Source organism: Hetaerina americana, unplaced genomic scaffold (genome assembly GCF_022747635.1).
Source record: "Hetaerina americana unplaced genomic scaffold, ioHetAmer1.1.p SCAF_7, whole genome shotgun sequence".
NCBI classification, from domain to species: domain Eukaryota; kingdom Metazoa; phylum Arthropoda; class Insecta; order Odonata; family Calopterygidae; genus Hetaerina; species Hetaerina americana.
The window spans coordinates 35710400-35725174 of record NW_027287316.1 but is presented as its reverse complement, the minus strand read 5'-3'; the positions used below and the strand labels follow the sequence as shown (position 1 = coordinate 35725174).

Genomic DNA, 14775 nt, shown 5'->3' with positions numbered 1-14775 from the left:
TTCATCATTTGTGGATGCATGGCCACGTTTAAAATCATAAACTCAATCGTAAACGGTCGAAAATGCAGGAGCAGATGTGCCATGAACTTCATATGACTCGGCTTTGATCTCACTTAGTTTTCAGCCTTTTTTAATATAAGCACTAAATCGCGATATGAAACTCATTTTTTCTACATTTCTAAATAAAGAGAACTTTGATGCGTCAATTGACTATGAAAAAGGAACGACGTGATGGATATAAACGAAACTCAAATAGCAGTTTGAGAGATGAGGTCAATAAAAGCTAACTTTTACCGACACTACGAAAGCTATCTCTTTATTTTTCTATATTGAACGACACACGTATTAATTCAATTGCTCACTCTATTCATACATTTTTTCATTTCTTCTTCAGCATTTAATTTAAATTACTAATAATATTCTTTTTTCATCCGATTCTGTCGTTCATGTCTCAAAGGAATAGAAATTTGTACCTCATGTAATTTTCATCAAACACCCTCTAATTCCAATGTGTAGCACATTATTTTCTTTAATTTACATATTCAATTTTCGCAATAAGTAGCTATGTTAATTTTACTCAGAAATGAAGTGGCTTCCCGGTAGCAATTCTACCAATCAGAAATTACTTCCACTTATGAATTTGCACATTAATATGCTTCATTGAGAGCCATGACTTGTATTGACCTAATTAGTAGCAGGTAATTTGTAATTGGAAATAGCAGTCGGAACCCACTTATAATTACGGAAACCTCCATTATGGTAACCTATTATAATTTAGATAATTACCAACAATTCACAATCACATACTAGCAAATACGCCTTCACGTACATACGCACTCAATTGGCACTCAAAGGAGTTTTAGAATGAAAAATAAATGTGAGAATAAAAATATTTCCATTTTCCTTGATTTAGGATGAATTGAAATTCCATAGAAAAACGCACAAAGAAAATATGAAATTATTTCTAAAGTCTTGGAACGATTATTGTCGATTATCATTCCTCTTTGATGGCCACAACTCATTATATCTATGAATACCTTCTTTTAAACTTTTCTGATTTTTATGAGTTCTGGAGGTAATTTTTGGCGGATGAAAATGGTAATAAACCCGAAAATAATTGCTTATCCTAATTGAAATTTGAAAGAGGTCCAAAAGAGATTTTCTTACACCCCGTGAACAGTATTCATAGTGTCGCGATACAATTAAATTGTAAAACGTTGTATTTGAAAATACGAATAAAAATGAAGGATATTTCCTTTAAAAAACGTGGAAATATCTTTATTTCTTTCCGTTTGGATATTTTCCGTGTTATCTACCTATTAGGATTTTCATCCCTCACCCAGAAGGCCAAGGTTTGTTTCCCGGTACCGTAGTTTTATACTCAATGGTTTTTACTATGCTCAATGTTACGGTTAATATCTTATTATATGCCAGAAATATGATTTATTTTTAACTTACGTATATATTTAGATTGATGGAAGATACGTACTGAAGTGCTTTATTCTAAGCTCTATTGCGCTCAATTTTTCTTTTTACGCATCTATTCATTCAAGAATATACTTTTTTGGGAATTTCATCCGCGCCCAATGTTTTCTAGGTTTCGTTCACATTTTAGTCGGCTTCTTCAGGAGGAGAGAAGTTAATACTTTAATACGGCTAATGAATAATCTTGAGTCCAGTGTGATTTTATTGATCGGTTTGCATTCCGTATTCCGATTGTCAACACTTTTTTATTTTTAACGGATGAAGACAAGTTTCCAATTTTTGAGCCAAGTGTAATAGTCTTTCCTATTACTATCAGGTTCCTTAATATAAAAACAAAGAGAATCACAGGAGGTGTTGGCTTGCTCTATTGGGTTTGCTTTCGTATAATGGCCGAAAAGTCACGGGTTCAGATCTGGGTGGTACTTCTGAACGTGCTGGGTTAAAACCAAGCTGTTTTTTTACGTAAAGGAGGGTGTAATGGCTATCATTTCCTATTTTAACGACTTTCGGATTTAATATAAAGGATTGATGCCATAAAATGACTCAGTGCCCTTGCTCCATTTCAAGTAACTCTCAGCATCCTCTATAAAACAGAGAGCGTTAAAACTTCTGTCAAAGCCAATAAAGTTTTACAGTGTTGACTACAAAAATATTTCAAATTCTGAAAATTCGTAAAATTTATCATAAATATTCCGCCGAATTTCGCTCGAAAGAATAACTCATTGCTTAGGTTTGGACGTTTTTGGCTTGTTGTTGGACGATTGTCAAGTTGTGGAGCATCTTAACTGATGGAAGACGCAGCGGGAATACGCACGTGCATGATCCCTGATGACACCGTAAAAACGCCCACTCTTAATGCCTGAAGCGATGCTGCTTTTACGGCGACTTAATATCTCCACGTGGTGGTGGTTCCAAAGTCTGCAAATTATTTGACGCAGTAACCCCGTGCGGTGTTGGAGCAACCACTTCCAGAAACCGCAGCGAAATTTAGTCGTTGCGTCATATCCTAGCCCATTTTTCTTAAAAAAAAGAAAGGAAAGTAAAACTGGCTTCGGTTGAAATATCAACGTCAGTCACTTGTGTTACGCCTCTTTGGGAGGCCTAGGAAGGAACACCTTTAGAGGGGAAAGATGGGCCCCGGATTCTGAGATCACACTTCTGTAGAGATTGGCATTTGATATTCCAAAACGATGCGGGATGGAGAAAATGCATGTTTCTTTAAATGCCGATGATGTTTAAAAATGGACAGTCGATGCGAGCTTTGGTGAGTAGCGCCGTGTAAAAACACACAGCTTTCCTGTAATGGGCATAGCATCGGTCGACATACTTGAATATTTCAGATAACGCCGTCAGATATAGTTAAATAAATATAGTTAAATAAAAGCCGATGATTTTTAGAAATGGATAGTCGATGCGAGCTTTGGTGAGTAGTGCCGTGTAAAAACACACAGCTTTCCTGTAATGGGCATAGCATCGGTCGACATACTTGAATATTTCAGATAACGCCGTCAGATATAGTTAAATAAAATTGACTTTCTAAGCTATAAACTACCTCATCTCCAATGCTCACATGTGGTGCGTACACATAAAAATCGTGTTGGTGAGGGGTTTTGTGTATCGGATTCTCACCCTAGGGGTAGTGGTTCGGATCCGGGCGGCAGGATTTCAAGTTCAGAGTTATTTCGACCCCTACTTGGGGTACCGTATGGAGAGCAATTCATGTGGAGTACGACATGCGTCGGATGGGACGTTACTCTGTGAACCCCTTGGCGCCTATCGTTAAGAATAGGTTACTGAAGATACTGGGTTTCCCTTAATACCCTTAATACCCTACCCTCACGAAATAACCCAACCATCACTTGAGGTGGAAATGATCTCAGCTACCGACGGCTTTAATACTGGTGAAGAATGAGCTACATTTTCATGAAGATAATCTATGACGTAATAATTCATGATCAAATTTTTAATAAGATATATAGTAATAATACCCATTTTTATCGTTTCAGAAACCGTAGTGTTAAATACGATCAAATTGGTCTGATTTATTGAAGGAATTCAACACACAAAAAAGGATTTTCCATGAAAAAATGTTTGCATTATATTGATCATATCCTAGCCGAACAATTTGCAAATTATGCATAAAATATAGCTAATTTTTCCCTTACAGTAAACTCTGATAATCCAGGGTATATGCTGATTGCATGCATGTATTAATTATCATGAAGAGCAAAATTATATCAAATTTGATGAATATTTCAATCAAACGGATAAATAATACGTTAATATGGGTCAATAGTGATGTATTGTGTAAGCAGACAATAGAGTCGAAAGTCGAGATGGTGGAATTAGAAAAATTTTAATGAACTGTAAAGATATAGTAAGTATAATTATCAGCAGAACTTCAAATCAGGGTCACTGACGGTTGTCAATATCTTATTTTAAATAAAATATATCAGCCGATACATCCTTTAGCGAATAGGATTTCTATATTAAACTTGATTATGTAAAGTTCTTCGTAATCCGGTATTGTCTAGTGGTTAGGATACCCGGCTCTTACCCGGGAGGCCCGGGTTCGATTCCCGGTACCGGAAATTTTTTCCTGCAACTAGTTTTAATTCTTTACCGACGAATACGGTCCCGTTTGTCTTAGGATATTCTTCTATTTTGTATTTTGTGCACATGAGTTACCCGGTTATTAATCTTCATGCTTAAAACTTTCTGTCATCTCTCAGGATTACTTGTATCACAACAGCCCCAAAGTGAGTTGTGTTATATTTAAGTATGCAATTGGCACTAAATATTGGTACTTTCTCTCTTGTTTGCGCTGTAAATAATCATCTGTGAACATGGATGCTGAGTTACCTTGAAGTAATCGTCCACTCGCCTAACTTTTCGAATGACATCTTGGAGTCTTCCTTTGTCTTCGTATTCATGTCTCCAATTATTTTCTTTGTCTCTTCCTTATCGAATGTTCATCTATGCATCTTTCCGGGCAGTTCTACTCCCATGCATATCTTCATGCGTCCCATTAGAGTAGCCATTTTTCAACTTATCAACTTCAAATCAAACCTCAAATTTTGCCTCGAAAGAATCTTCAACAGTGTTTAACAGACTACCAATTGTAACCATGCACAATTGATAGCTCGGGAGATGACAATAATAGTTTCCAATTACAATTTAGGGCATTTTTTGTGGAATAATTGGGGAAAAGAATGAGTACTGAAAACCTATATTTCTCTGATTATAATGGCCCATTTGATGTCCATCGTTATCTTTTTGTAAAGTATATAACCTAATTCAATACCTCTCTGATTCCAACCATCTTTGTTGCCGCGTCTTCACCGAAATCTCTCCTTGGACACGTAAACACAGATGTATACGTTGAGGAAGTACATAATCCCTACACATGCATTTTTTCGTATGGGTTGTAGATCTTTCTATCCGTGAAATACCGTCTTTGCTTGCACTGTCCTCCTCTTTCAAATTCTGTGATATCAATCTCTTTTACTTTCTTATCTTAATGGGTTTTCTACTTTTCGAGATAATTTGTGGTTAATTTGTGGATAATTTTTTCCTCCCCTCCTACCCTTAAATCGCTCTTGAGAAAACATAATGAATATTGTTTGGAAAATGACTAAATTTTGAGCAATCATCAAGTCCATGCAGTACTTTAGTTTTAATGCAAAACATTTTAACTCCCATAGAGATACTGTTAATGAAATGCGAATCCCGGAAACGCCTCTGAGTACCCTCAGTTTCACCCGAGCTGTGTAATATTTCGGGTTTCAGATCTTCCTCGGAAACCATAGGCAGCACAGGTAAAGGAACCAGCCCCCCTACCCTGATTTTCGAATTTCATTGACCGTTCTGTTTATTACTAGGTGAGCTCTACCGTCAGCCATCAAATCAACTTCGGTTTCATATCTGTGGATGTCAATATACAAAAGCTTTATGAGGTGCTTACCCAGGTACAAATCGCTTCAACCTTTTGGTATAAATCTTTACTCGCCAGAAAAATCCAAATTTGCTACACTCGGATCATGCCTAATAATTTTAATAATCACCACCACTGTTATATCTAGGGTTTTTCACATTAATAGACAGTTGCTATTAAATTCGCAATTATCAATATATAAAGCCGTATAATCTTTCAGCTGGACGAAAGGGCTTTTTTTTAATTTCTAAAGGTTTTTAGAAAGACCTCTGGCAGTGTGGTCTAACTCAGTGAATGATTTCGAGAAGGGAGAAAAAATGATTAACCGCAGCTCTTCAGCGGAATCAACCGACCCTTTGAAGTAAGCATAGTTATTATATTTCCCTTTTCGCATCCGAGAACCAGAGCAGGAGGGAAATTAATAAGTTCTCCTTAAAGCGTCTTGTTTAGGACCGACCCGTGAATGGACGGACTGATGTGAATTGGCCCTTTCATCCTCGGGCACGGGCAATGGGATGAAGGCCAGGGGGGCGAGGAGGAAGGGGATGGTTTGGAGGGCAAAGGGACCGGTGTGGAGTCTGCAAGATGGGGTAAGAAGGGTGAGAGAGGTGGGGGTTTGTAGAAGAAGCCTTGAAGCGGCAACGTTACAAAGCTCACTGATTCAGAGATTTTGGAAATTAGATCGATATTATCTGGGTGGTATTTCGCATTCCTTCCCTTCTATCCATCCGCCTTCAAGAGCACTCCTTCTTTGCCTTTCTCTTTCGGATGATCTATTAGGTGAAAAAGGCAAGTTATTATTATTTTTTGTCGTTATTCGAAGGTGGGGGAATTTTGGAAAAGCGAGATGGTCGGGTAGGTAAATGTAAAGGTTAATCAGAGGGAAGAAACAGTCATCCGAAAGATGGGTGAAGGTCGATAAGATAGGGTTGAGAAAATAAAAAGGAGTTTTGTAGTGTTTTCACACAAAAATTGGATTGACACCCTCAAAGATTATCATCAGCAGCATATATAATAAATGTGAAACTCCAATAGCCGTAAACAGTTTACCTTTCTAAACAAAGTAAAAATGAATTTAGAAAGGTAAACTGTTTATGGCTATTGGAGTTTCACATTTATTATATATTACTAGCCGTAAGAGCTCATTTCTATCAATATCAGCAGCATGTTTCGTTCAAACACCATATTCTACGTAAATGTAGTATTGCAAGGTACATTCTATAAAGTGCAGATCTAATACGTTATGGATGAGACTTTTTAAGACTATATTCTCAAACTACAATTACTTGTGAATTGACTGAAGATTTTGAGAATCGTGGCAATTACAAATTGTTTGGAAAATAGTATAATTTGTAGAAATAAATGAGTTATTAAATTACTCCTACAACTGCGGTCGAATTGCATGGTGTACTCATGAAGGGAGTCGATCACGTGCGAGTTTTGTGTTGATGCTTAAGTTAGGATTCGGATCCGATACCTTTATCAAATGTTGACAAAGTTGGTGGTAATGACGAGTCAGATTTAATTGAAAATTGCTATTTATAACTTTCACTCCGCTCTTACTCTAAAACTGTATCATGTATTGTTAGATTTCATCAATTTTTTGCATAGTTAACAACACGTTGCATTCATCTAGTTACAAATTTGTCTTGAATATCAGTATATTTCGAGATAATTTCCATTATTTCCCGAATCAATTCAATGGGACACTTTCTATTTCCATATATATGAGTAGACACTTCATAACGATGTAATTTCTGATATTAACATTTCCTAACAACGCAGCAATATGCTTCAGAAATGACGAAAGTGTACGAATGTAGACTAAGGGCTACTCATAAAAGTGTTTCTCCCTCTTGTCATTTGAAAATTTACTAAACAAGTTAAAATATTTGAGATGCATCATATTAAAAACGAATATTTTTTATCTACGATGTGTTACATAAATACTATTTTATTGTACAAAATAGAAAGATAGCATTTCATAGACCAGCATTTAAAAATTAACAATTTTGTCAAGCAATAAATTTAGAGGGAAGATTTTTTTGCAACAATGGCAACACATAATCATGACTAATTAATTGCTATTTCTGAAAAAGTACAAGACGAGAGATTACAAGATGATGAGGAAAATTGTAGCGAAAACCTCTCCAATCCCAAGGAGTGTTTACTGCTCATAAGATTTTAAGATTTTTGAAAGCTTTAGATAGACCACACGACTTTACTACTAATACCGAGAATATAACCAAGGCCAGAGAACTACGTACGCAAATTAGACTGCCCCATTGCCTAGTACACGCTCTACGGCAGTCTAGTGGACGGTACATTCGGCGCCTGGTCGAAGATTTCCGAAGTCAAAACCAGTTGTATAGGAGACTCCCAGACCAAACAAGACACAGGTGTTGTTTTCTGTGAACTAGATATCTTCCGTGCATGGATAATTAAAATAATAAAACTAAATACAATAAAGACTCACTCTGCCTGAGCGAGTTTGAAAATAAATTATTACAACCTTCCGCCTGGTTCCTTGAGTAGCACTATAGTGCGGACATGAAATAGGTTAATATGGTATGGTGGAAAATGGAGAAACTTAAGCCGATGAGGTAAATAATAGTGCAAGAAGAGATGCTTGGTGCTTGCGTGACCCAAACCCACCTGTTTTTCAAACTCTTGAGTGCACTTCGATGCCATGATTACGATTTTACTCTTACTATACTAGTACTTATTTATGGAATTCAGCAAAGTATAAAGATAGCGGTCTGCTTCCAGATGAAGCTTTTCGAAAGATATTAACCGTCATCCTTGAGTGGAAGACACTGATAGCAAAACTATTAAAAAGAGCAACTTAAGCTTAAGTACCACTCGGTTGTGTTTCACATTGGTGTGCAAGAAATAAATAGTCTAGAATGGTTTGAGGCGTCACTTTGTTGAAGCGATTTTGGCGTCACTTTTTGAGATAATGAATTGTAAGTCGAAACTTAGGTCGTATATAAAAAAATATATGTGGAATGACTAAGTATTTCCTTTTCCGGTTCCGAAATAAATAGTCTTTTGATTAATTACTCACATTAATAGGCGAGAGCTTAGTGGGGAAATTGACTACAAAACGGATCTCTGGGAAGAGCGATGTTCATCTCGTACAATCTGAGACAGCAAGAGCAAGAAACAACTCGTGATAAATCATTCAACAATTATTCTAATTGACTGCTAACTATCGTACCCCTGCCACACTCTCTCATGACTTCTTGTATTTTATGATACAGATTTAGATCTAACGTATTTAATTTTGTTTATTCAAAGATATTTAAGAAAATGTTTGACACAAGCAATTTTTTTTAAATTAACAAAGAAAATGTTTGTAAGTTTTATAATTCAAACTATCTTTAAATAATGGCATTAAAATGACGATAGATATGGTCTCTTTTAAAATAGTCTGGATGGATTGCCTTCTACATAACAGAAAAGTGAATATCTATTTTTAACCCTAACGAAAACAGTAGCTATTGATTTTACCATTTTGTTCAATGACCTGTGCTGTGAAAGCTTTTTAAAAACTCAAAGCTACTGCTATTTTTACCTCTACTCCTACTGCGTTATCTATACTCCCATACTATACCTAGTCCTTAAAATAGATCGCAGTGCTTAGTCCTAAAAACTCCTAACATATGCCCACTTGGTATCGCCAGGGCCCGAGGCTTGACGCAGGCGTGCATAACTTCCGAACCATCCTTTATACAGGGCAGGGGTGCGTGATTTCGCCATTCGGAATTCACAAAGCCGGATGAGATGGGAGAGCAGAGTGGTCGGTGTAGGGGGCTAAGTTTTCCACGGGGGACACCCATGAGGGTGAGGGGAGAGTGGGTGAGGATTGGCGATGGGGGAGGGTCGGGCGGGGAGTAATGGTGGGAGCGGGGGACCCTAACGTGTGGAGCCGCAGCAGTTAAAGAGATGGGTAGGGAGGGGCCGTCGTAATAAGGCGAGATCAAAGGAGAGAAAGAGAGAGAGGGAGGATATCAGCAAAAGGGAGGGTCTTGAATAATTCACGGTCTTAAAGGTGCAAGGAATATCGTGGGGTGGAGGGAGGGGTGACGAGTGGGTAGATTTCAGCTCCCAGCCTCCGGGACGACGTCGGAGAGGCCGGGGGTGGGGTGGGTGGGCGCAGGAAGGGGAGAGGGTTAGCGCTTCGTGAGTTGTGGGGTTGGCAGCGCCCACGGGACGCTAATGAAAATTAGTTCCCATCCTCATTTCCTCTGTATCCCCCTACTTAAGGCTCGCGGAGTATTATCAAATCACTTGGTTTACTTCGTTGTTATCCGTCGTTAATGAGGTATCGATCATGCCGCCGACCACCGGCCCTTCGGTGGAAATAAGGGTACGGAGTGATGAAAATCTCGTCCTTTGGGCACGTCTACACCCCATTCGGAAAGTGACGTCACGCAGTTGTTTATAATCTTCCTTTAGTCCACTGAAACCTCAAAAGGGCATAGCGAAAGCATGCTAGATGGGAGTTGTGAATTTGATTATTAAAACGGTGAGATAATTTCATTCCTATAAATCTACCGCGTGTTGATTTATGGCTATCAACTTTTTCCTCCAAGGTTACGGATGGAGAATAGGTCTCAATGAAGATATCATCAAAGATATTTTGCCTAAAGCAATTTAATTAACTATATTTCAAAAGATGGCAAATGTGTCTACGTCATTAGGAGAATGCCAATTTCTTAGTGATGTCACGTATGTGCTTCGTACTGAGAGGTCAATCTCAAATTGAATTATCCCCATAGAAGTTACAATATGCTTCCACTTTGATTTATATGGATCTGCCTCGTTTTGGAGATTTCCTTGCAAATTCTCCTTCAGTTCACGGAATACGCTGAACAACAAGTGTAGACGACATTCTTCTACGAGCTATATTAAATAAACTAAATATAAAGTTGAAGTTTAGTTAAATTATTAACTAAAAATCACTTCTTAAGATAATGGGCTGAAATTTAATTGAAAAAAATTTCGTCGTCAAATATATTGCGTGTATTTAATTGGTAACTTCTGAAGGGGGTCCTCAAATAACAAGTTGGGGAAAAAGTTATGTACTCTCTCAATCCTTAAGAATTTGTTGTCGTCTGGGTCTCTCTCTCATTTGACAATTGAGGTGCCTCCCTTTCTTTCTGTTTTATTCCTCTCTCCACGGTTGTGGATTATCAATAATTTTTCCTTTGCGAATCCATGTATCAAAATGAAAAAAACTACTGAATAATATACTGCTGCTTTTAAAATGCCCATATGTGTCTCCTGTTATGCAGAAAAATAATAAATTCCCCTGAATAATTGGACTCTCATCTATCTCCTGAGATTTTTCCACCAAATTAGCTCCACCAGAGGGAAAGAATTCAACGGTTTAAGATGGCCTTGTTAGATGGTTATCTCAAAGATTAATGTACTTTCAGTTTGGGCTTAGCCTTTTGAAATTGATGCATCGCCTAGTTCCAGCGGAGCACTTATTTCTGTAGAAACACAAGTCTCCGAAGGGGTCATATGTATCTCGAAAATTGGACTCTTAAGGGCGTGACTTCCTACGAATTGTCATTATTTTAGTTTGGCCGTGAAGAAGTCAGCCTACTTGGGGCTACTTACTCCGCCCACGAAAATATGAGATGAATTTAAGTAATGAATAAGACTTCACCATAAAGGTGTGGTGGCAAGCGATGACAAGCATTTAGATGTGAAGTCCCAAAGGAATTGAATTTATCGAATGTACATTAAAATGCAATGTTAAGTACAATTATACGGGTTGCCCACTGTTTCATTCTAGATGTAGCCTGCAAAATTAAAAGTATCGTCTCTCTGGAGCGGATAGTGAAATTAAAGTAAATTTTACCGCACCAGCCTGCCAAATATTATCTACCCAAAGGTCGGTTAGATAGGTGCTGGTGGAGCTCAACTGGTACTAATCCTGATAGTACGAGAAGTTCACACACCGAGATAATAATGGGAGCATTAGCTTTTCCTGCACCACCTATGATTTGCCAGGAAAATATTGTACCCGGAAAATCACGCAAATTGAGTGAAGCTAATGGTGCCGAGGGTCGTTCCCTGGAATTTAACCCACATCCTCCGGTCAGTGGTCCAACGCTCTAACCACTGGATTACCATCTCCTCCAAATGCACCGTACAATTGTAAAATTTTAAAAAAAATCTGAGATAAAATTCTTTTAAATCTATGCCATCCTAAAATTCAGGATAGCATAAATATGCATTTAACCTGCATATACCGTGTAGGTTATTCATTTACATGGATATCCGTGCGTAAATATATTATAATAGCCTCTTTTGACAGAGTATATCGCTAAGAGGTCAGTATAATCTTGCACGAAAACATTAACACATCAATAGCGATCACGAATATGTATAAAATAATTTAATAAAGACATGAAATGATTGAGTAGAAGAGCTCAATAAGCAAGTTAATGCATTTTGGAGGAAAAACAATTACTCAAAAGCGGCAAAAAAAGTCCATGAGAGCTAAAAAATCTTCAAAAGCAACAGAAAATATTTTTAATATAACATAAATCTCTAATTAATGTCTATGTTACAAGATTGTAGGCAAATGTTGAAAACCAATCGAACTTTTTGATAAAGTTTTTAAAAATCTCCTAAACACAAACAAACTAGTGCAAATCAGAGATCACTAACTAAAATATTAAAGATATTTTAACATTTTTTGGATAGAATTACGGGAAGTATAAAGTATTCGTAGTCTAAGGACAAACTATTTTAATATTTAGTATTAGGCTGAAGGATATTTTATATAACGTTGGTTAGGGTTTAAAGGTAGTAGTAGTTACAGATGCATTAAATTGCAACCCAAACGCATAAGAATACTATCTAAAATAATTGGTTAACCACATTGCTTATCATTGAAAACTGAAAAAGCTAGAAATGTTGAGATCGGCATATATAAGATATTTTTTGCTTATTTATTATCTACCTCCTGGTAAATACTTCCAATACGTACAGGATGTGACGAATATACAACACGAGCGTTTTACTTTATAATACTCGTATGTTCGGTTCATTTAATAATTAAAGAGATTAAAAAATATCTCATCTAGTCCTTAGTCCACCTTATAATTTATCGGTTTTTAGAAACGGTCACTGTCCTTTCTTTTGGTCTTTATCAAAGGGGCGAATATTTGAAATTACTAATTTTTGATAGAATTCTTTATAAATATCCCATTCTTTATCCCAAAACCCATTCACTATCCCAAAACAATGTTGACGAATGTTGTCCATAAGCCATATGCTTGGTTCATGATGAGGAGGGTTCACCGGCGTAGACAAGCCTCATAGGCTTCGGCAGTCTTTGCTATGACAGGTTGTCAGAGGGCTTCTCAAGACTTAAGCAGTGATTGAAGTTTTCGTAATTATTGTTTTTAAAAATAAAGAAATATCGCTTACCATGCCATTTACTAACGATTCTTCATTCTAACTTAACACATAAACTGCTGGTGACATTTATCTCCTGGCGGATTTGCAATTTTATTTTCCTACCTTCGCATTTTGTCTGAGAAAAGCAGAGTAGGGAAAATTCAATGCAATGTACTCATAATGAACAAGTCTTGAAAACACGGCGATAAAGTGCAATTGAATTTACTATCCATTCCCTGATAGGCACACGCATTCAAATATAACATTTTCTAGGAATTCGCATCATGTTTCAGTTTCAACCCTGCGACACAAAAAGACGTAAAAAAGATTAAACACTTGATTTTTTGAATTCTTTCGAAGTAATTGCATAGTTTCATTAATATTTTGAGGCGAAGTTAATTGAAAGAACTGTTTAACACGGGATTGTCAACGATTTTCAATTAATATAATCCATTAATTAGACAACCGTTTTTGAATAAATGTTACAACCCCTCCGAATCGGGAACATATTTATTTGCATATCTGGTGGGCATAAAAAGAAAATTTTTGACAGAAATTTGCCACGTTTAAGCTTTTTCATTAAATTAATTCTTAGTCTTCCGCGATGTTTATCTGATGAATTCATGCTGCTTCCGGGAGTTACCGTCGCGTAGGTGAGTCGACGGACAAATTTTATGAGCTAGAACAATTCACCGAACATCTACTCCGGTGTGACTGAAAAAAAATGTGCTTTGTATGAGGAAATGGAGGCCAAAGGGTAATGAATCCGGCGGCGTGGAACAAATTGTGCCCTGGTTAGCAGTATTCCGAATCATATATTTCACCCAAAGAAATTTAATAAAAGGGGTACTATAAAAGGCATATACCGTGTCCCCTAATTTCCCTCCCAATGATTAGAGGATAAAATTGTTTGTTTTTTGGTCAGGTCACACAGTTGGACTGCTTCCAAACACAGAACTATGGTATAGTAACCATGCTCGTCATAAATATAGTTGTATTCCTTTATGAACCGTTCATGTTCTTTGAATGAACCATATGCAACGCCAATGCTGTCGCGCGATCTAAAAATTAATATTTTTAAAAATAAACTGAAATGCAATTATCAGCAGCACGTGTCTAATTATTGGTGATCTTCCTCATTGATTTCAATGAAAAACGCTCATTTAAACTCTATGACGTCATTGTATAATTGATCAAATATTTATTAACTTAGACGATACGAATGTTTTTATTGGATGACCTATATTTTCCCCACATTTACCCTTGTTGACGAAAGTGTGAAACGGATGAATTTTCTTCTTAAAGTAAGCGCTTAGTTTCCTGCATACGTTTTCTCCAATTTAATATAAACCCAGCACAAATGACTGCTTGTTAACTGATTGCAAGTTGAAATCTCCAACCTTCCGTGAAAAAGAAATGTGTCAATTATGTTTCAATTCGAAAGGAGCTGAAAACCTTTTTATAAATAAATAAAATAAATACCTCCAAATGGTTTCTCAAATGTAAAAATAATGTTTACATTCATGATTAAAGTATCGTCCTCAACTATTTCGCAAATTTTACTGGATTTTGCAAAAAAAAACGATGAAATTTTCAAGATCCTTGCAATGTATAGGCAACGCAAACACAGAACCAGTTGGGTGTGATCGTATACCTAAGCACTTAGAATACAGAAAGTGTTTTCAACAGTAAATAAAACTTATTAAGGAGAAAAACTGCCTTCTTTAATATCTATTGGCGAATAAATTATTTTATTTGTCAAAGAGATTATGAAAACCTGAAATCTAAAACATCCGACCTGCTTGTTAAAGAACTTTTACATTTATAAATCGACAATTCCATCAAAGGTGAGGAAATAAATACGATTTCATATTATGGTATTTTTTTCATTGGTTATCTTCAAAAGCGTTATGGAGTGATCTAAGTGTGAA

At 36.7% G+C, this 14775-nt stretch overlaps 1 non-coding gene across 1 annotated transcript; it reads left to right on the top strand.

The window, feature by feature from the left end:
* The first annotated feature begins 4004 nt into the window (after positions 1 to 4004).
* Positions 4005 to 4076, top strand: TRNAK-CUU (transfer RNA lysine (anticodon CUU)). The gene has a single exon. It is a non-coding gene; the product is annotated as a tRNA-Lys (tRNA).
* Positions 4077 to 14775: the final 10699 nt, after the last annotated feature.